Source organism: Ornithodoros turicata, unplaced genomic scaffold (genome assembly GCF_037126465.1).
Source record: "Ornithodoros turicata isolate Travis unplaced genomic scaffold, ASM3712646v1 Chromosome22, whole genome shotgun sequence".
Lineage (NCBI taxonomy): Eukaryota > Metazoa > Arthropoda > Arachnida > Ixodida > Argasidae > Ornithodoros > Ornithodoros turicata.
In genome coordinates, this window is record NW_026999340.1 from 945,129 (window position 1) to 969,294 (window position 24,166).

General features: G+C 47.2%; 1 long non-coding RNA gene across 1 annotated transcript in view; it reads right to left on the reverse strand.

The window, feature by feature from the left end:
* Positions 1-24,166, reverse strand: part of LOC135373184 (uncharacterized) — a 58,837-nt gene that overhangs the window by 11,542 nt on the left and 23,129 nt on the right. Inside the window, exon 3 of the long non-coding RNA XR_010416325.1 lies at positions 9,448-9,480. This is a non-coding gene — a long non-coding RNA (uncharacterized LOC135373184). The remainder of the gene's footprint in view (positions 1-9,447; positions 9,481-24,166) is intronic.

Consider the following 24,166-nt stretch of genomic DNA (forward strand, 5'->3'; position numbering starts at 1 on the left):
CCGTCAGCACGGCGCAGGGAAGTGACGCGATCTTGGGTCAGCCCTAACAGTGCGTCTCGGCGAAACATTAATGTTCCACGGTGACGGCGCCACCTGTGGAGGCAGCAGTGCAAGCCAGCAACTGCATATACAAAGGAAAAATAGCCGAAGCTCTATGGCTACACGTTGAGCATATGTTTTGAATTTGATCGTGCTCTCCAAGCGGAGCACAGCTGTTTCGCTCTACTTGGAGCCCGTCAGCCTGGCGCAGGGAAGTGACGCGATCTTGGGTCAGCCCTAACAGTGCGCCTCGGCGAAACATCAATGTTCCACGGTGACGGCGCCACCTGTGGAGGCAGCAGTGCAAGCCAGCAACTGCATATACAAAGGGAAAATAGCCGAAGCTCTATGGCTACACGTTGAGCATATGTTTTGAATTTGATCGTGCTCTCCAAGCGGAGCACAGCTGTTTCGCTCTACTTGGAGCCCGTCAGCCCGGCGCAGGGAAGTGACGCGATCTTGGGTCAGCCCTAACAGTGCGCCTCGGCGAAACATCAATGTTCCACGGTGACGGCGCCACCTGTGGAGGCAGCAGTGCAAGCCAGCAACTGCATATACAAAGGAAAAATAGCCGAAGCTCTATGGCTACACGTTGAGCATATGTTTTCAATTTGATCGTGCTCTCCAAGCGGAGCACAGCTGTTTCGCTCTACTTGGAGCCCGTCAGCCTGGCGCAGGGAAGTGACGCGATCTTGGGTCAGCCCTAACAGTGCGTCTCGGCGAAACATCAATGTTCCACGGTGACGGCGCCACCTGTGGAGGCAGCAGTGCAAGCCAGCAACTGCATATACAAAGGAAAAATAGCCGAAGCTCTATGGCTACAAGTTGAGCATATGTTTTGAATTTGATCGTGCTCTCCAAGCGGAGCACAGCTGTTTCGCTCTACTTGGAGCCCGTCAGCACGGCGCAGGGAAGTGACGCGATCTTGGGTCAGCCCTAACAGTGCGTCTCGGCGAAACATTAATGTTCCACGGTGACGGCGCCACCTGTGGAGGCAGCAGTGCAAGCCAGCAACTGCATATACAAAGGAAAAATAGCCGAAGCTCTATGGCTACACGTTGAGCATATGTTTTGAATTTGATCGTGCTCTCCAAGCGGAGCACAGCTGTTTCGCTCTACTTGGAGCCCGTCAGCCTGGCGCAGGGAAGTGACGCGATCTTGGGTCAGCCCTAACAGTGCGCCTCGGCGAAACATCAATGTTCCACGGTGACGGCGCCACCTGTGGAGGCAGCAGTGCAAGCCAGCAACTGCATATACAAAGGGAAAATAGCCGAAGCTCTATGGCTACACGTTGAGCATATGTTTTGAATTTGATCGTGCTCTCCAAGCGGAGCACAGCTGTTTGGCTCTACTTGGAGCCCGTCAGCCCGGCGCAGGGAAGTGACGCGATCTTGGGTCAGCCCTAACAGTGCGCCTCGGCGAAACATCAATGTTCCACGGTGACGGCGCCACCTGTGGAGGCAGCAGTGCAAGCCAGCAACTGCATATACAAAGGAAAAATAGCCGAAGCTCTATGGCTACACGTTGAGCATATGTTTTCAATTTGATCGTGCTCTCCAAGCGGAGCACAGCTGTTTCGCTCTACTTGGAGAGCCCGTCAGCCTGGCGCAGGGAAGTGACACGATCTTGAGTCGGGGCCACTTGTGGCGCCTTTCCAAAGGTGGCGTCACATTTATATATATATATATATATATATATATATATATATATAGTGAAGAAAAATTGTATAGGCTCTTTGGCTGCACGTTGGGCATATGTTTATAAGTTCCAAACGTCGCCACACCAACATTGGACAGCTGTTTCGGCCTCATTGGGCCTTCATCAGCAATGCGTAGGTGTGCGATGTTTGAGCGAGTGGCGTCGGAAGGTCACGTGGAACGTGATGTCCTCCCGTCAGGGTGAGAAACCCACCACTGAAAGCCCAGTGCGTGGGTTTTCCTCAGACGCTTTCAGACATATGTCGGCAGCAGAGTTCCCCTAGAAGTCGGCCCAGGACGCACATTTGCCCAGGGCGTTAGTCGTGTCGTTGCCCACATACATGAGGCCGACAACGGCAAGCCCTTTCACCATCACCACCACGAACCGTCGTTCCTGGAATCTTGCAATTCTGCAAGAATGGCCTACACGGTGCTGAAGGCGGAAACAGCTGCCCAATGCATGGCGTGGCGACGTTTGGGACTTATAAACATAGGTTCAACGTGCAGCCAAAGAGCCTATGCTATTTTTCTTCACTTAATACTTTACTGGCTTCGCACTGGTCTTTCAGAGGTGAGTTTCTCACCCTGACGGGAGGACATCACGCCCACCTACGCATTGCTGATGAAGGCCCAATAAGGCCGAAACAGCTGCCTAATGATGGTGTGGCGACGTTTGGGACTTATAAACATATGTTCAACGTGCAGCCAAAGAGCCGATGCTATTTTTCTTCAACTGATATATATATATATATATAATGGAAACGTTTGACTTACAAACATATGCTACACGTGCAACCAAAGAGCTCTTGCTAATTTTCTTTTCCCCTATACACTGGACTGGCTTTGCACTGGGCTTTGAGAGGCGCCTTAGGACACCCTGACAGGAGGCATCACGTGCCACGTGACCTTCTGACGCCATCCGCTCAAACGTTGCCCTCCTGCGTACTGCTGATGATGGCCCAACCTGGCCGAAACAGCTGTCCAGTACTTGCATGGCGACGTTTGACTTACAGGTATATATATATATATAAGTAAAATAATAAGACGTGGGTGACAGATTACAAGAAACTTAACATAAACTAATTTGTTTAATGGGTAGTTTAACACAGATTATAATATGCTATGAAACGTTTAAAAGAACAGTCGACGTGCCGAAATGAAGAGCACAGTAAGTAAGTGGATGTAGTAATCGATCTGAGTAATGATTATAAGATAAGGAACAAAAGTGTGCATCTTTTAAAAAGCATCCTAGCTTATTCGGTCGTACCAATACCCCCTCAATATCATATTTGTAGATATGATGAAGCAAACTGAAATCAAATAATTAAAAAAAACTATGAACAACACACATGGCCGGAATGGTAGGCAAGACAACGCTGCAAAGAGGAAGCTGGAAGAAGTCTGGAGAACATTGGTCTGCTCTGAATAGTGGGTTGCAGTGATCGTGCTGTCTCACTTCGGGGGTTTCAGGCTCAGATGAAGAGTTACCTAACATGAACATGAAAGCAGATGAGTGAAGAGAAACGCACCGATGCAAATATTCGATATGTTACATAAATATTCTGTTGAAGTATGGTTTCTCAGATCTTGGTAAAGGAAGTTTGTTTTCATCAACAGTGCACCATCTGAGTTTAGTGACTAGATTCGGACACTTCTATTTTGTCTTTCTTTTACTCTCTCTTTCCCTCTTGTGTGCCGTAAGCGGCCGCAAGGTTTCAAGTCACGCCGATGAGAATTAATCCATTTACGCAATTCCGAAATCTGTGATATAGCATTCGGACCACACGGACTGAGAGATCTTTGTTAGCCCGAAAATTGAAAAGTACTCACACTTTTGTGCTGTTTAGGTGGATGTTCTTTCCCGGTATTGTGATGGTGCTACACCTTGATTCAAAAGACACTGAGCTCGTTATCCAGTACGTTGAAGAGATACAGCGTCCCCTTCGTAATCACAGTCATGGAAATGTTCGCTACAAACGCAAGCAGTCAATGGCACCCATGACACCGCACAGTCTTTCCGTTCCGGCGGTCCGATTGCTTCGTGGCATCAAAAGCTGTCCGTCTCGTCACTGGGAAGCATATGACATTGGATGCCCGGCGAATATTGACGTGAATGAGGGCAACCAACCATCCAACATCGTCTCGGCATGTCGGCGAAAACCACAGGACGCACTCCGATAGACTGCGACCATGGCACAGAAGCTGGCGTCATGGAGATTTCCACTCCCGTATCCCCATGAACGCATACACGGGATCCTACGGCGCGTGCTCCTGGTGGGACCACGACACGTCACGATGACGTGTCGTGGATCCAGCTGTGGTCCCGCCAAGTTGCTCGCTGTGTTTCCGCGCGGCAGATTGCCACAGCGTGGCGCAGGCAGCACTCCCGTCGCCGCTATCGCTTAAATTCGCCCCCAAGAACACTCCTCTCATGACGAAGGTTTTCGAAGATTGTGGTTCTAGACTCAGAAAAATGTTTTCTTTCTGATGAAAGCGAGAAAAAAATCATTTCATAGTCCCTTTAAGAGGGCAGTAGCAGACTCCTAAAGCAATGTCCTAATTCACTTCCAATAATTAACTTTTTGATTATAAAAGCTACAAAGTTTTTCCTATGAGCACATCAGGTCACTTTGGTCACCTGTTGGTTACCTGATACCGTGGCTGTTTCCAGAACAAAAATCCGTTCGATAGATCGTCCGCGAAAAATTCTTGAAGCAACGCAATTTTTGCTTTATTTTGTTCATAGCGCACCTTCGGAGACGCGTTTTCCCTTCACCATCAATGTGAGAAGGTGAAAGGGCACACTATCACCTCTTGCGCCCTGGAAAAAAATGAAAAGAAAACCGAAAATGCGACCCAAGATAAGGGCAGTTCCGATAGAGAGTTCCAAGATAAGGTCGTGGTTTCTCACCGCTGCGACACACAGAAGCGGGTAGAGCCGGTAGTGGGGCTTATGGAGAACTCACGGCCGTAAACGCGGTGTCGGACGGGTAAGGCTCGGGCCTCTGCGTTGCTAACTGAAGCACACTTGAGTCAGAATTTGTAATAGACGATTTCGCATGCAGCCCCCCCCCCCCCCCCGCATTCCATCCAGCAATGGGGTAGAGTATCGCCTGTGGCGATGAAACTCCCCATTCTCCAAGGTCGCAAATAAAGTTGTTTTTTTGAGGAGGAGAGCCCTCTCAGTTCCAGTGGTTGACGATTGTTTGCCACGTGCTTTCCTGCAGCCGCAAAAGAAGAAGACAGCGGGAGACCGTGCTGCGTGCGGCAATGAAAAAATAAATAAATAAATAGATAGCGAATTCGGGTGGTCATTTCGTAGCAACACGGCCGAGCGCTCGGAAATTGCTAGGTCGGCGACCGAGCTGGATCACGTGACCGTTGGCACTCGAACATGATTGCTAGGTATCTAGCGGTTTTAGGTACTTGGATCACGCTAGGGGCATCGCGGTCGCCCATCTTCGAGTTCTGTCGTCTGCTAAACCACTTGATTTCAACATGCGCGCCAATGAGGGCACTCGCCACCGTTGCAGTGCGGATGTGACGACACCGGATGCAGTTGAGCAATCTGCTGCTCGATCGTTTTGAGACCGGGCAAAAAAAGTGCTAGCTGGCAAATTTGGAGCGCTCGGAAAGCGCCACGCGAACATGCGAGATTACTTCCTAATACTCCTAGTAGTCCTAATACTTCCTAAATTACTTCCTACTTCTTAAATGGGAAGACGTATGTTTATGATTCTGGAAGTGGCAGCGTCGTTGAGCAAGTTAAGTAGCAATTACCATCAATTGCTATAAACTCTGTCACTAGAGCATTTTGTCGTCCTACTCGCGAAAATAAAACAATGTGTCTAATTAACATAAATGCTCGAAGTGTTTGTAACAAGATCAGTGATATTGAAAACGTTCTTGAGTTGTATGAACCCGATTTTCTCGTGTTAACAGAGACGTGGCTAAGTGAAGCTATTTTAGATTTTGAAGTTGTACCTCCTGCTTATCGCATGATACGAAAAGATAGGCCCACACGAGGTGGCGGGGTAGCGATAGTTGTGAAAAATACCGTTGAATTTTCACGCCTCCCCAATGTAGAGGGCACAAAGTCTGTTTGGATAGAAGTGACGTCATATATCCCACCAATTACTTTAGGAGCTTTTTACCGGCCTCCAAATTCTGACCTTCAGGATATTATGCATCTATCTGAGTACCTGCATCGGTTACCGAGAAACAAACCTCTCATGGTTGTTGGTGACTTTAATGCACCACATGTTGACTGGCAGAGCATGATTCCGACTACGTCGGCTTGCCAGCTATCAGACATTATGGTGAACATGTGCTTTAGTTTAAATTTAACTCAGGTCGTATCCAACGCGACTCGATGCCAAGGGGAGTCATCAACAATTCTTGACTTGATTTCTGTTCGAAGCGATGCGTTGCTATCTGACTGTGAGTGCACGGTTACCGACGGCATTTCAGATCACAGGGCCGTTATCTATAAAGCATATCCTGATAGGAAGAATGAGGTTATACAAAGAAGAACGGTTTTGGACTTTAATAGAGCTCAGGATGAAAGCATCCTGGATTTTCTTGAGTCTAAGCTTGATGGATTCGTGGCTGCAGTACACTTTGAAAACGCAGATGCTGATTGTTTGTGGCTAAAGTTTACGCATATTGTGAATGAATGCATTGACAAGTTCGTGCCAACTAAGGTTAAGAAGGTAAGAACAGCAAATCCCTGGGTTACGCGAGAACATATTCATTTAAAAAGAAAGATCAAGAGGTTGCGGCTTAATAAACGTCTGAATTCAACGGAGAACATAAGAAGCCTGGTCTTAGAATTTAGAACTAAAATGCGACAAGCTAAATACGATTTTCATAATGTAACTTTGCATAAATTTATGAAGGAGAATCCACCCAAGTTTTGGCGTCACATTTCCCCTGCAAATAAGGCGATCGACAACCTTGTGGTCGACGGAAAAGTTGTTGGTAATGGTAAGGAAATGGCTGAGGCGTTTAATGGTTATTTCTCCACGATGTTCACACTAGAAAACGGTATACTCCCTCATTATCCGCCGTCGCATCTATCTGGAATTCCAGACTTGGAAGTAAGTGAAGAGGGTATATTAAACCTTTTACTCCGACTTGATGTAAAAAAGGCCACCGGACCAGTTGGTATACCCAATATATTCCTGCGAAGATACGCGGAGTGGATTAGTAAATATCTTTTAGTAATTTTTAAGAAATCATTGAATAGTGGCTTGGTACCGCGACTGTGGAAGGTGGCCAAGGTGGTGCCAGTACATAAGAAAGGGAGTATCATTGACGTTTCAAATTACCGCCCGGTGTCGCTGCTATGTAACTGTAGTAAGGTTTTTGAACATATTTTGGTGGGACACATTGCAAACTACCTTGACAACATAAATTTCATTACCGAAAGGCAACACGGGTTCCGAAGAGGTTTGTCAACCGTAACTCAGCTTTTAGATTTTGTGCACAATCTGTCTATTTCTATCAACAATAGAGGTCAAACGGATGTTATCTTTTCAGATTTATCACGTGTCTTTGACAAAGTGTCGCATGCAAAACTTCTGATAAAGCTCAGAGAGATTCTCAAGAATGAAATCATTGTACGTTGGCTGACAGACTATCTTAATTTACGGCAACAGTATGTTGAAGTACGGGGCGATAGGTCTGGATTAGTGCCAGTTACATCGGGAGTGCCGCAGGGGTCGGTACTCGGCCCTTTGCTGTTCTTACTCTTCATTGATGATATGGTACGTGATATCTCGGTGAAGGTATCAATGTTTGCAGACGATTGTGTAATTTTTTCTCGTATTTCGTGCCGGAGGGATCAGGACGCTCTTAACACTGCTCTTAATGCTATAAGTAGTTGGTGTTCATCTTGGCAAATGGACCTGAATGTACAAAAATGTGCGGTTATGACTGTGTCAAGACAGAGTGATCCTTTACGTTACACGTATGAAATCGACGGCAGGGCTGTCAATTTTGTTAATAGCTACACCTATTTAGGGATTAACATCACGAATGATTTGACCTGGAATTCCCATATCGAAAAAAATTGTCGAAGGGCATCTCATAGGTTGTGGTTCTTGAAACGAAATTTAAAGCACGCTACCCCTGATACAAAGCTAACCGCTTACAAAACTTGTGTGCGACCGATATTAGAGTATGCTTCCCCCGTATGGGACCCTATTACTACCACTAATATTGATAAACTCGAAGCCATCCAAAAGAGAGCCTTACGATTCATTTACAATCGATATAGCCCTAGCTCATCCATTACCTGTATGTACGAATTAGCTGGACTCGTGTTAGAAGACGAAAGATTAATAGATTAAAAATTTTTTATGAGCTTGTCCAAGGGAAATATAAGATTAATATTGACCATTACGTTGAAAGGGCTTCACATTGTCGAACTCGATCACACCATTTGCAGTTCAGAACAGAAATTCCTAGGACAGACTCCTTTAAATATAGTTTCTTTTCACGGACCACAACTGACTGGAACTGTCTTCCTGCAGACGCGGTACATGCAACATCCGTGAATGCATTTTTAGCTGTCGTTGGTGATCAGCTGTAATTACTTTCCACAAAAGATTCTTGTTTTGATGTTTTGAGTGTATCTTCTTGTTGTTGGTGGTTATTGTGTTTTTTTTTCTGCAGTGCTCGTTTTACTTGCTGTAAGCTTTACAATGTATGTCCCACCCCTGCTTTGGCTGCTAACAAGCAGCTGGCAGTATTGATAAATAAATAAAAAATAAATGAAAATAAAAAACTTCATTTTGACCAAGCGAACATGACTGCTCGAGATCTGGCAAAAAAGTTCCTACGAAATGACCACCCGAATTCGCCAATAGTTTGCAACTTCGTGCACTATCACACGGAGAAGCAGACACAGTGTTCCGCCCCTCAAGATGTCCACAGTGCCTTGCACAGTTAATATGCCTCATGATGACTTTTTATTTGGGATACGCACCTTTGCCTCAGCTGCAAATGCAGGACCGCCCATCACAGTACACATCGATACTAACTCACTTAATTGATACGCCGCATAATTTTTTATGTGTAAAAAGCCGTGCGGCAGTCTAAAGTTTCTATTTGTGTGCTTCACCAGTTGTGCAAATGATGTTCGCACATTACCGTATGTTTGTGATACACATGTTGAAGGAAACACGATTTGTCTTTGGGAGTGCATTTGTTGCAGCTGCCGAGACCGACAGCACGTGCGTATAAGACAGCTACGAGCACGCGCACGCTTCGCTTTTATTTATTTTGTATTTTCGGTAGATTCCATCTATTTTTCTCATGCGCTGCACTCCGGAGTGCACTCAGATGCTGTTCACATACCCTATCACGTGAGGGAGAGGGCGCCGGAAACGACAGCGCAAGCAGCCCGTGGCAGCCACCTGTCGGCAGGCCCGTCGTCCCGACCCGACTTCATCCTTCGCTCAGCGCACCATTCAGTCTAGCCCGCCATACAGTTCACTCGAAGGCGCGCGCAACTTCGTCAAGTCGTCTAATCGGGAAAAGAAAGAGCTCACACATACTCTGATCAGACATGCTAAGGTCTGCGACACCGTTACCATACCGTATTTGGTTCAAAAATTCCCACGAAAATGGAGGAAGATCCGCGTGGGTTTGAAAATTATTGTTGTTTGAAAGATATTGAGTCATAGAGATTGCAGACGTACGATACCTTCAAGTTTTCCTTTCAAGCGTCTATACAGTTCTGAAATGAGAAAACATGATTTTTTTATGGACATCATTCATACGATGCGATGCCAGCATACACGTACGTTCTACAAACGGTGATCAATTAATCTATTTCTTCCAAGCTCAGACTTTCCCGAGTTATTTCCACCAAAGAAAGGAACTTAGGAATTAGCATACGCTACAACAGTAGGTATGCCGTACGGAGACACCTGGTAATTCCCGGTTTACACGGGAGAATAAGCACTCATATTTCCAATTTCAGTTTTTCATTATCCGTATTACATGTCGTATCCTGATGCTGCCTATAAAAACGTCTTCTGATCGCTCCCATGACGTTATAAAGCGTTCCGTTAATGCTGTGCGGCAAATAATTAGCGCATATTTGAGGACGTCGCCAGTGGCGCAACGGTTGATTCTTAACACCGGATCGTTTTTGCCCTTATCACTGATGTACCTCACTAGGTACATTAGTAAACATGCTGCGATACTACCATTTAATTATGGAAGTCAACATTTTGCACACATTTCTTAGTTCAATATTCTCCAGTCAGCGTCAGAATATTTCTTCTGAAGGTCGTATCAATTCAAATGTGACGTTCTTTTTTCTTTTTACATGGAGCAAATATTCAACTGACCAGGTGCATTCTTATAGTCGAAAACAACAATCTTCTCGTTAGAACACACCTATGGGATATCGGTAAGATTGTTATGTAGTGAACCGACGTCTCAACTTGACAACGAACACAAACAACAATTGTGCTCCTCTAATGTGTTGACGTTGAGAGTGCAGCTTTCCTTCCCCGTAGGAGGGCGACAGTGAGGCTTTAAAGGGAAATCCCACATCAGAGGTAAACCATGTTGTCGAATGATGCCACGGTCCAAAATATTTCAAAATAATTCGGAGCCAATTAGTTTTGGTTGAGTTATATATAGTCAGTGCTCTCGTTGCCGCGACGCCAGTAATACCTGGTTTCTGTGAATGAAACAAGTACTTAGGCGGGATACATTATTGCTTAGTTACCTATTAGAAACAATTCTTGATCTTATTTACCTCGATCACAGGCCCTAGCGACGGTCAGCAGAGTGCAATTGCTTGTGCTTGCATGAAACCAAAACCGTATGTGAACGCGCCATTTATTTTTCTTGATCAGAAAAAGTAGGACGCACAGCTGGATCTCAAGTTTAGCATTTGCTACTTTCACCTATGTTACAGTCAACAACACCCGACTTACCCTTTGACCATGCCGCGGCCTATATTGTCTACCTAAATGGCCACTACAAAACCCTAACCAAACATTGCGGACGCAAATATCACAACGAGCGAGTTATGCAGTTCTTCAAGAGCAGTCTTGGGAAAAGTTACTTCCAAAATAAATGAGTTACAGGTACAGTTAATCCACGAAAAAAGAAACTAGTTAAGTTAGTTACTAGTTACAGCTACTTTGCGGATTTCTCAAACAAAGACATGCCATCAACAGACTTTATTGCAAACATGCAACTTATGAACAATGTGCTATTTATAGATATTACACTTGAGCAGTAACCGGTGTTCGAAGTTTATTACACTAATGAGTTTGCCTCGTTTAATTGGGAAAAGCCCTGTGCCCACGCTAAAGAGCCACTCAACCAGTGTTGTATTTGAGAAATATTCGCCTAATAATTGGAAAATCACTGGGGCCAGTTAGGGTACTGCGGCTCCCTTCGTTCCACCCGCCGGGCTCTTCGGTTTCTGCTGATTCCGTGTGAACACCGAAGTCATCACCGTCGTGATCGGCGTCGTCGGACGTCGACGCAATTAAAGATGATGTTCTTGTTCTAATAATTTGTACTACGGAATCAGGACCTTAGTAGTCCTCGCAGTTTGTGCTCCTTCCAACCAAGTGAATCAGAATCCAGGGTAAGATGTTGCAGGAATAATGAAATATTTCCTCTCCCATTGATCGCCGAACCTACATGTACCCGTAAATGTAACAAAAAGTTTTCACGTGCCATCTTATCAGTATAATGTTTCGAATCTCACCTCTTGTTGAGTGCCACAATGAATCCACCAAAGGTGTGCAGTGCAGAATGGGGGAGAGCGTCTAGGCGGTGGACAATATGACAAATGCCTCTTCTTACATTGGCCAAGGAGTCTTGGGGGCATCTTCCATGTTGCACGTCAGTGGACATGTATCTCACGGATCCATGATTCTTGATGTTTCTTGACGGATCTGATGATTTTGGCAACACTAGGAGAATTGGAAGATGCCAGGCTGACCTAAAGATTGACGATACGCGAGGAAGGAACATTCCCATCGGTGTAGTGCCGGACGAAGATCAAGCTGTGGATACATTGGTCAGAAGAACGTTTACCGCACTGCGTTATCTGACATATGGAAGAGTGGGAGGCAGGAGTGGGTTTAGGGGGGATGCCTTGACCCCCTTCAATTTCAGTTGTTACGTAGAGTCACAATTGGCCTTGCTAAAGCATGCTGTCCAAGGCAGGACCCTCCTCGGAAAAATACTCGATCCGTCCCTGGTGGAAGCCTGCCTCCGTTTCCGGCAACAGTGCCCACTTCGAGCCCTCTGAGGATCGGGAGAGACTTCGTATGAGAGCAAGGGAGCAATCTGATCCTGAGAAGGATACCATCAACTGGATCACGTTTGTGTATTCGCGGCTGTTGGACACCCGCAGCACAATGGAAAGGACTGAATATATGCAGGCGCCGCAGGCTGCTTTTTTTTTTTCCTGTTGGATTACGTTGGTCGTCCGTTATCGTTGCTCTTGGGGCCTAGTCAGTAAAGGTCGTATTCATGGGCCACCTATAGGATAACCCCTCCAATCACTCGAGCTGCAGGAAACAGGATCACAAGCCCCGTTCTTTACCGACATTGTGGACAAGATGTGCTCGTTGAAATGACGCTCAGTTGAGTGTGCTGATGTTTCCAGTCGGTAGTGCTGATACGGTCATCAGAAAGGGGCAATCATGTGGGAAAGCCGAGCCACTAGAAGTTCTGCAATTTGCCGAGAACTGCTCCCGAGAAGTTCGTGTGGAGCAACGTAGTGGTGAGAACGAGGAGCATCTCCCCATGGAGACGTGCCAGCTGATCAATCCTTTAAGGGCAGTTCCCACATACAGCGCCTCGCTTTATAGCGCTCCGCTTTATAGCGCTCGAACCCTAGCTATGTTTTTCCGCTTGCCGTTTTCACAGACAACCGAGCACATAGCGCTATCCCGCTCGGGTCACGGCAAATGTCGTTGCGACGTGATGCACCGGTACTACAGCAATTGTTTATTGTGCGCGTTGGATATCCCCAGCAGTTGACACCACTGATCTCTACAGTATTGGCTGGATCGCGCATAGGGTGCGCCACAGCGTAGTCGCCGGCCGCCATATTGGTGAGCCCATCGCATCCTGTCGTCTGTATTTAGTTCAAGCGGGACTGCCCGCTTTTTAAAAAAATTTCTTAAAATTAAAGCGTACATGGCAGTTCGTTGCAGTTTTGAGTACACTTCACTCACGCACACGAAAAGGGGGATAATTTTTCACAGGCAAGCTTTCCATGTTGAGGAGAAATCGGGTTTATTGGTATTGGACTACTCGGACTTCCTTGCATTGCAACTTCGCTGGTAATATTACGGACTAAGGAAGTATGTGTGGCTGCTCCTATAAATCTCAAAACTATGTATTTTCTATAAACAATGCGCTTGTGTTATACAGGTTCCCCTCACAGTCGCCGTGCCGTGCCGAAGAAGCGGATGCAGAACCCGCACCAATATGCTGATTTGTTCCACTGTTCTTTTAATTTCTGAGGTATGGTGGAAGTAAATAAACTGCTGTGTTAACCTCGTATGTGCAGTAGCTCCTACAGCGTGTGTGATAAGTCATGCGTGTGCATGCTCTTCGTGCACAGCGCTTCGAATTTCTGCAATGAAATACACAGACAGCTGAACGACTGCAACGCACTCGTGGCAACAACGCTATTTTAAGATGAGGAATGGGGAGGTTCATCGCCAGGGGCGGTATCTCTACCCCATTGTTGGTGGTAACGTGAATGAAATAATGAGCCCCTTCACGATAAGGATGGAAGTGCTATTGTAGAATACACATACACTCACAGAACATAAAAAGACAAACGGGAACCATACAACACCAAATGAAAACCACAGAACACCACACGGAACCGAACAACAGACGAAAACAAAAAGAAAAAGACAGAAAAATGGAACTACAAGAACAAACAGTGTAAACTCTTTCTGAACAAAAGACATTTACCGAATTTCGCACTGCGTACGCTTCCCGTGCACGACACTAACATCCCATATTCGGAGTACAACCAGCGGAGAAGAAAAAGAAATCAATTACCATTAAAAACTACAGGGATACGGCTGAAGCACGTTTCGAATACATCAGCACACTGATTCCTAAGAAAGATGCGTGCTAATCAGCAATGAGGAGCGTTTAAAGCGCAATGTTAGACCCCTCCAACATTGCGGCCCTCTCCCCCACGTGCCCCTCTCCTATGCGCGATCCAGCCTTTATACATAGTGATCAGTGGTTGACACTTTCGATGCTGTGATTGCCCTACATTGGCAGATAAAACTCGTGGCCATTTTCACGTCGTCGTCTTCGTCTTCCCACCTTGCTACTTCGCATGGCCGGAAGCAAAACAAACCCCAGCTTCCGCTATGCCACCGCTCAGCGCTCAAAATAGCGTTAGAAAAAGTTGACGGGGCCTCTACTTCGAGAAGCGCTGTTTGATAGCGGTATCTCGATATCTACCCGAATTCCTTGCGGTCCTTCAAGTTCTCGTTCTAGGTAGGTCGTCGGAAAAGTGGATCATAATATCAGCAAACGGAGCTATCTGTGGCAACCTATTTCTCCTTCGTTGATCCCCTCCTGCAGGAGTCGAAGACGTGCTTTTGTGGAGCTCGGACAAGTGGTTGAATACCACGGTCATTCACTGCCCCAGTTCCCAGCGGATATATAAAGATTGTTTCTCGTCCCAGTGTCACAGCAATGGCTTGTTTCATATGCCTTTCGTTTCACCAGAAAATTCATGATGACATAACAAACAGAGATCGTAGCGCTAAAAAATCATGCACCCCCCCCCAAAGAAAACAAAAAGAAAACGTACGGTTACGGGATTCGCCGTTTTAATACTAGATAACCTTAGTAGATCGTGCTCAATCGCCTTCGCGTAGGTAAGGAATAGCGTTCATTGTTCTGCGCACGCTCAGAACAGAAAGAGCTTCGCGCAGTGCCCAGAGACACAACGCTAACCCCCCCGTATGCAAAGGTGATTACGGACAATTTACTAAAACTCTATTTGCGGATACGGGTAACCACACAGCTTTTCTCCAGGATGTATTTGCAGGCCGCGTGGACGTCGCAAAAGAACATGGAGGAATCGAAGAAAACGATGTACCCCAACGGCTCTTCGACAGAAGACAGAAGCGGGTACAAGTGACGTGAGGATAGGAGATGAGCCGTAGCTTCTTTGGAGCTGCGAGAGGGTCACCTTACATGAATAACCCAATGAGGTCGCTTTGCACACGCCAGTTTGGGGCCACTTCCGCGGGCTCCCACCACACCTCTCCAAGTATTCCGAAACTATGCGTTGGGGGCTCCCATAGAGAGGTATGTAACCGAAACCGGGGGGGGGGGGGGGAGCGAGCGGTGATGTCACTGGAGTGGCCACCGATGGGTGCGTTGAGTGCCGGCCCCAGAGTCAAGAGAGTCATAGCTCTCTCCACTAAACGGCGAAGCGCACTTCCGGTGCTCGTAACTACAGTCAAAATTTCTGCCACCATCTCAAAAGCGCAGCCCCTTTGCCAAAGAGACGAGGACGGAAGCGAGGTGACTTAGTTCCCCCAGCCAGCAGACGTGTTTTGGTGCAAGGATGCCTCGTTTGACCTGCACGAATTTGCAACGACGAACGATGCTCAAAAGGATCGACCAAGAATCAATTGATTTATCGGTTGATCGATCCACTAACGGATAAAGGCGGGATTGTTGGCAAATACCCATTAAAGTTGTTCAGTTGGGAGTATGCAGTTGTTACGTATTGTTGTCTTCGTGCTTGTTTTGGGCTGTGCTACAAGTATGAGTGATCGATCCACGTCGGAGAAATAACCATGACTGATCACCTGCGCGGTGGTGTAACAACGCAACGACTCAGCCTTAATTTATTCAATTCTACGCTTTTAAAACTCGCGTGCCTGCAACGTCTGTCAAAACTCCGAAGCGAAAATAGGTGAGAGCGGAAGCGTGGGTCCTTGCCAAGCAGGCGAGGATTTTGAGAGTTAATGCTCCAAATGCGTTAATGCGTTAAAAAGCGTTAATGCTCCCCACAAGGAGCAGATGCTCCTTGTGGGGTTAGTCTCTCCCTTTGGAGGGCAATAGTCGCGACTCAACGTACCCAATCTCTGCTTCACTTCTCGAAGCAGTAAGGATCCCTCCCCCCTTTCCTTCCTCCATGCAAAAGAAGCCACAAAGTGCAAAGGGGCAGAAATGAATACATTTATCTGTTGCGCTCCGAAAAGGTGGTGCAGCGCCATCTGCCAGGTCGCACTTTGGACGTTTGGGACATTCTCCGCAAAAATAATTTGTTGGGCCCTCTATTATTTCGTATATGTTCATTTCGCTTGTGCTGTATAAGAAGCTACAACGCAAGAAAAATTCAGTGCGTTCAGCGCATAACCAAACGGATGTGGAAACACACATGCAACGCTTCGTATTTTAAATGATTATTTTAAACCACTGTCACATACAGGAAGAACCGAGCCGGTGGTATTCCCGTACTGTTTCGGCCAGCAACTAGTGACTACTCCCTCTCGAAGGTCAACCCTAATGTAGTCGCCAGCGAAATACGCCTGCTAGCCCAACAACAGGTTATGCACCACCGTGTCCACCTCCGCTTTTGTCAGCTCAGTGTTTAGCTGGAATCCCCTGTGTTACCTTCAGTACCTGAATCGTACGCCAAAAATATGAGCAAGATTTATGCTGTACCTAAAGAGTACTCAAATGACGGTCTCGTGCTCTGCCTGAAAGGCGCAGGGGTTGTATCTGCAAGGCGACAGGTTCGACACTCCGTGACAGAAGATGGCGGAGATGTGTTCACCCCGTTACGCAGCGTCATTCTAACGTTTCAACCAACAATCCTTCTTCCACACCGAACTGCCATCGGATTTCACACCTTCATCGTCCAAAAATAGATGAACGCCCCATGCAGTGCTATAACTGTCAACGATTTGGCCATATTGCTCGAAATTGCAGAGGTGCTACGAGGTGTGGCGTATGCGTTGGGTCTTATGCCGATCAGACTGCAACAATAAGAGAGAGATAAACTGTGCTAACTGTAAATCCGGCCATCTTGCATCGTTCTCTTTATGTCCCCTGAAGACCACCGCCACGAAAAAATGGCAATACCGAGTATTACGACTTCCTTCTGTCGCTCCCAGGGGAGGTAATGCCGCCGTCAAGCCTAGTATGAATGAACACGACTTTCTTACACTCCCACCTCGGTCTGCACAATGCGAACGAATGTTGCAGGACACCACCACGACGAAGCCCATCAGAAGCAGCCACCTGGCACACCCTGGTCCATCAAGGCAGATTACGCGCTCTTACGCCTGTGTAACAGATCCATCAGGCATGGGAAGACAGTTACCAACCTCAACAACCGAAGCTGTCCCTTCTCCGACACTCTTCTCTGCGGTACTCACGGCAGTACAGGCAATTGTCTCTGCATTTTCTGGCGCGTCGCAGCTGCCCGAGGTTCAAGCGCTTCTGGCATTGGAGGCATTATCTTTACCTCCACATGATGGAATTGTATAGAAAGGCCATCACGATCGAGTCCTCGCAGCCTACGTAACAAGCTCTCTGATTTTAGGTCTCATCTCCACCAGTTCCAGTTCCCTTTCATAGCTATATGCGGACATGGCATGGATGCTGCACATCGCGTTTATGGTCATACAATCTATCGATCTCACCAATCCTCTGAGAACAGAACAGCGTTATACATTCGTAATGACCTCGTTGCTGCACCCATAGGGTCAGTTTGTCATCGCTCTTAGGATTATGTCACCTGCAAGTTCAGCCTTGGGCACATGCTGTTAACAGACGTCAGTATCTATCTACGTCACGCGGTAGAGGAGCCGTGGACTGACCTCGAACGCTTATTCCATTCACCAGAATCCCCAGAATCCCCAGCTCTCGTGCTGGGCGACTTCAACGCTCATCATACAGCCTGGGGAAGGAATGGAGATTGCTCACGTGTTACTACTTAACAAACGCCAGCCAATTTATATGCGATCACCGACGTCACTCGATGTCCTGGATCTTTCGTGGCGCTCACCAGGCATAATTCGCCACTTTTCGTGCGCTACCGATGTCGACACCAGAGGTGGTGACCACTTTCCCCTCTAGATTTCACCTGCCTCTCTCACCCACCGCTGGACTGATTCCTTTCACGAACTGGAGACTGTTTCGTGCCGGCCTCCGAACACCTGTGCACACCGGTATGTCCCCAGAGGCCCTATCGCAAGGCATTCGTTGCGCCACGCAGGACGCGGTGGTCCTGTCTAAAAGGGTAACAGGTTACGTCGGTCATTCTTCAGCAATTGATGATGATGATAATTGGAGGTTTTTGGCGCAAAAGCGACTGAGGCCATAGAGCGCCAAAAACTATGGTTGTAAATGACTCAACTTAGAAGTAAAAGTAAAACTCTTCAGCAATTAACCACCTTCGAGCATTACGTCGCCGAGCAGAGAGAACGGCTCGCCGAACTGGGCAACTTCCTGACACTGTGGCATACCGCCGGATGAAAGCTAATGTAACACGAGAACTTCAGAAACACCGGAAGCGTTGGCGTACGTTTTGTCAACACCTTTCACAGTTTCAGGCCACAAAGGTCTGGAGGACAATTCGAGCTCTGAAGGATGCGCCCCCACAAAACAATCCTCTCGCGGCATTGGGTATCATTAAGGGTGTAGACGAACTCACGCTAGCGACAGATTTCTCCGTCGTCCTAACCACACCGGCGACTGCCTCAACGTCTGCGGTACACAGTTTTGTCCAGGGCTTGACGACCGAAATTCACAAAGAGTGGCGCCGTCCACCGGAGGTTATGGACCGCGACTTCACTCTAATCGAGCTGTAGACTGCATTGAAACTTGTGAAATGTGCGATCGTCCCCAGGACCACATAAAATCACCTATGTCTCACTGCGAAACCTTGACGAGCGGTCACGCCAAGCTCTCCATGTTTATAGTACGTCTTGGCGACAGGGATCCGTACCATCTACACACTTAAAAAAAGGGTGTACTTTAACTCATTTTTTGCCACATATATAACACCCTTTTGGAGAGTACAATTGCGCTCAAAGGGGTGTCTCCTCACTCCTTCAAGGGAGTAGCATAACACCTTTCTCCCTACTGGAGAGTAATATTACTCCCCGGCAGGGAGAAGGTGTTATGCTACTCCCTTGAGGGAGTGAGGAGACACCCTTTTGAGCATAATTGTACTCTCCAAAAGGGTGTTATATATGTGGCAAGGAAAGGAGTTAAAATACACCCTTTTTTTTAAGAATGTACCTGGAAGAAGGCATTAGTTGTCCCTATCCGCAAACCAGGCAAACCCTCAAATGCCCTATTCTCCTTTCGCCCTGTGAGCCTGGCAAGCTGTAGGGGAAAACTGATGGAAAGAATGGTTTTGCCTCGCGTCGACTGGTGGCTCGAAAAACAAGGTGCGTTCCCTAAAGAAATAGCTGGATTTCGTCGCTACCGAAGCTCCATGGATGGCTCCAATTCTCGACATAGTCTCCACTGTACAACATACTCGTGCTCGTCGGCGGATCGTTGTATCGGTCTTCCTGGCGCGCGCATATGATACCGTCTCGCATATCTGTGTGCTCCACGCCAGTTTTTTTTGGAGTATCTGGTCGACTCTTCAGCAGACCCCACGATTTCCTTACGGACCGAACTGTCGCGGTCCGCACGTCCCACGGCCAGAGCACTAAGCACCCTGTCCATCAAGGCGTACCCCAAGCAAGCCTTCTGAGTCCTACATTCTTTCATGTGGTAATGGCAGGAATAAAATGGATAGTTCCTGGCAAAGTAGCATTCTCCGTGTATGCCGATCACGTTGCCCTTGGACAGTAGGCAAGTCACGACCACCCATTCAGCGTCGTTTGCAGCAAGCCTTAAACAATGTCCATCTCTACCTTTCGCGACTTGGAATGGACCTCCCTTTCACTCATAAGTCTATGATTAATTTCCCTCTTTGGGTGGGTGCAAAGAAGCTCGATTCTGTGCGTTTCCATCGCTTCCTTGGTGTAGTCCTGGACTCGAACCTGCATAGGGCTCGCCAATCAAGCACTTTGAAACCGAAGTGCAGCGATGGCTTCCTGCAATTTAACATCTTTCTGGCTTGGGCTTGGGCTCCCTTCTAGTCGTTCACGCGGCTTTGGTGAGGGCGACTGTGCTTTACAGCCTTTCAATCTTGCACATCGTTTCTCCAACTTCGTTAAATACCCTTCGGACACTGTTTGACCGAAGCATTCGTCCATGCCGTGGAGTTCCAAGAACGGCTGAAACACGGCAAGTCCTAGCTGAAGATGGTGAACTCCCGGTGGAGGTAATTCGTGAGCGTGAAACGGCTCGACACTTCCTACGTTCGTGTGCGCACGCACATACCCCCTCACCCACTCCTCAGGAAAATTCGATACCGTCCTGAAAGTGATTTCCATTGCGTAGCGCAGAGGACACGCCAGGCTCTCACTGGCTTCGTAACTAAGGACGCTTCATAACACCGCCGAACGCCCCCTGGTTCCTGCCTGAGGCACCCACATTCGCACGTCTTCCGGACCTCCAGGACCGCAGAGATCAGGCTCTCCCTCAAGTGCTTCGAGCCCATGCTTTATGCTCTCATAGACACAAATTACAAATTTGTCTACAAAGCGGGGCACAGGCTCGTTCTGCAATTGCTTCCAGACCACTGTGGTGCCGAAGGCAAAGAACAGGCTGACAGTGCCGCCGAAGCAGCTCTCTCGGACATGGACGCGTATTGCACAGCTGAGAGGAGATCGCCGCTCCGTACGTCGCTGCCTCGTGACTCCTCTGGCTACCTGGCAACGGACTGCTGACACCCCCCCCCCCCCGCTATGCTGAGGAGAGTTGATCCAGCGCTCGCTTTCCCATGCCTTCACATATCTCTCGTCAAGATGCCGCATTTGTTCATCGAATGCGCCTAGATGTGGCCTTCGCAATGCCAATCAAAACATAGCTACTAGCATACATAGCTATATTTTGATTGGCATCCAGCGAGTAATAATACACCAGTTTCATTTACTCAACAGCCCCATAAAATAACGTGCATACAACTGAGACAGTACCAACCGTAATGCACGCTAGACTCCCTGGAACCAAAAAGCAACCAACCCCGCAAGATCCCGCATCAAAATGTTGTGTTATGTAATATTACACATGTAGTTATACTAGTTGCTACCAGAATGCACCGCACCTTCGTTGTTCTTCAAGCTCTTAGCCTCATTGACTGTTTCACGACACGTCCGCTAATATACATGTACAGTACATCCAGGGGACGTCCAGCTTACAACGTCTGCTCTGGATGAATCTAGGATATTTATGGATAATTTGGGACGTCCAGAGGATGTCCAGTGGACATCCATCGTGGATAGGGACGATATGACCAAACTGGGATGTCCGCGGGATGCTTATGATTGTCTGGTAGTTGCAAAGCATCACATCAGGTGGCAGCACCATCCTTGTGGCCAAAAGTTCTGGACATCCTGGGATGTCACGTGTGACGTCGTCATTCCATACCTAGGCAGGTTAAAACCCTTTAAGGCACAGAATGACTGCGGCTTCAAAGAAAAATATGTCACGTTGTTTATTTCAATATAAAATCACTGTGATGTAAAAATGCATTTACCGCACTAAAAAACGTTCACACTGGTGTTTTAGGCTACTGTGTCTCAGGGGACACACTGGACTCGTCGGGTTCCTTCAGACCTCGTGGTGAAAATGTGCAAAACAATTGTGCCCAGGTACAAAGCACAGGCTTATGCCACACTTGTTGCACTGCACTTGTGTTTGTCCAGCTGGACAGTTCCGACACCGTCCCTTTTTGCTGTAGACTGGCCAGTGGCCAACACCGTCATACTTCACCTCTTGTGATGGTCGAGGATGAACAGCATGCTTGATCTTCTTAGTTGGTGCATCACCGTTTGAAGGGCGCCCACGCTTCTGTTTATGCGCCCGGATGAGCGCATCGCTGATGGAGGCACCGAAAATCCTTCAGGGGATGCTTTGACGCAACACCAAGAAGTGTGTACTCTCGGCGGTACAGAAGCCATGCGTTGTTTACGGAAATGTGCAAGATCTGAGCAAACAGCCGCAGGTAGTATCGCTTGGACTTCAGTGGGGTACGATACAACTCTATGAGCATGTCTGCAACATCAACTCTACACATGTGAGCATTGTATTCAAGTACGATTCGGGGGCTTGACACTGCCGCTTTCGAATGATCGTCTCTTGAATATCTCTTCACTGTCCCTTTCGGCTCAACTCTTACAAAGTTGCTACACAAAGTGACAACTTTGTTATCCACCCATTTCACAAGCGTCACACCAGAATTCTGGTCTGTCTTCTGGTCTACAGACCCAGTTTTCAGGGTGCCGAACTGACTTGCACAAATCCACAACCACCTTGCCTCCGAGCCCCAAAGCTGCTGCTTCGTCGGCGAATTCAGACTTCAGCGAATTCAGATAGCAAAAGTGTCTTTGGCTGCGTAAAGAAGTATATCACATACCATCCCGGAAACAAAGATTTTGAAGCCCCACTTGTGGGGTTTTGGCTGAACATATTGCCGTAAATTCACAGCACGGGTACCTTTATACGGCACCATCATTTCGTTGATGAACTGCCTATTTTCCTCTTCAACTTTGCGAAGGTTCTTCCAGAACGCGTCAAAAAGTTGCATTATGTTCGTGAATCTGTCATTAGAGTCTTCCTCTGATACGAAACATATCAACCTCCGTAACTTCTTGAATCTGTTGAGGGGCATGATGTCTGCCACAGGAGGGTAGCGCAACAGTTCGGACCAGTAATCTCTATATGCTGGCATTTTTACGACGCCCATCGTCAGTAAAATACCAATGAATTGCTGTACCTTGTCGAGAGTTGTGCTCACACATGTACCAGTCAGACAGACTGAATAAAGGTTTGTCTCATCGACAATCATTTTGAGCAGATTGTCATCAAAAAATAATTTGAAGTAAGCAAGGGGCTCACTTAACTCTCACTAGAACCCACATCTGATACCGACCCGGTTTCTGGAATAAGCACAATTGGTCGGGCGTCGCGACTTCTTGTCACATACAAAGAAGTGGACGCGATTTTCATTGCACCTGAAAGAAAATAATACATGATAATCAGACAATATATTTCTATAAAGAGAGCTGGCCCCGTCCTATGAAGCTGTTAGGCATGCTAGGCAATGTCCAAATATGCGGTTGAGGGCCACAATTTTCGAACTTCGGATGGAAAGTACACGCTTCGACATGCTACCATGTGTGTACAGTGTGTCCTTCGGGATACTACCGCCAATCACGGGCCATTTCTATTTGCTGATGAATGCAGATTGAATTACTGACGTAGAACGTGATGGAGCGATTCACAATGAACATAACACAAAAGATTTCTGCCAAAGAATTACTCACCTTCTGAGAAATAGTTGAGATACCGCAGCGCAGTGCGCTCACAAAACGAGTACGGGCGCAGCCATTGCAGGCAGGACAACTTCGGCACGCCTAGCGGCAGTTTGCGAAGCAACAGTATGAAGAAAACATGAACCCGAAACCGAAACATGTATCTCCAAAGATACAATGAACGTTTGCAGTAAGACTTCTAACAGGGAACGGGAAAAGGCTCGATAAAATGTGCATATCCTGCACGATACGCTGTGCCTTAAACGGTTCTCTGGACTAGCAAGGGAAAAACACTTATAATCGAGGCAGAAGAATGCAAACCGCTGTGAAAGCAAAAGTAAAATATGCTGACCATCAATAGGTAACAACAAAAGGCAGGAATTAGGTACGTAACAAATCAGCCTACTGTCCACCACAACAGCAGACACGAGGAGCGCAGAACGATGCGTCCGTTCATCCGACAGCCAGGTGCAGAACTGAATTGTAATCATTTTTTCTCGAGAAAGTCATGCATCTACCCCCTAGCGGTTACTTTTTGAATTGACAAAGTTTGACAAAATTATTAAGAATCATGCCAGCGCTACTCTCGCACCTGAGGCCAAGGCAAGCTTTGCGGAAGACCAAAAATGTCAAGGATGCACAGACAGGAACTACAACAACCAGTGCCCCACATGCAGGGGCACATCACTGCTAATCACAAACAAAGCGTGAACAAAGTGATTACGTCCGTTCCATCTGAGAGTCGGGCAGAAAACAGAAGGATAATGCTTTTATCTCCCCTAAAGCCATGCATCTGTCCACCTTGTGGTTATTTTCTGAACTAATTTAATCGTGAAATTATTAGGAATCATTCTCGCACTGCTCTCATCCAGATCAAGGGTGTGGCAGCACTAGCGTGATCGTAAGACAAGAATGAACAACGCATATCTTTCTTGTCCAACACAGAAAAAATACAGAGCTAGATGGATCAACAAAGGAAAGCATGCA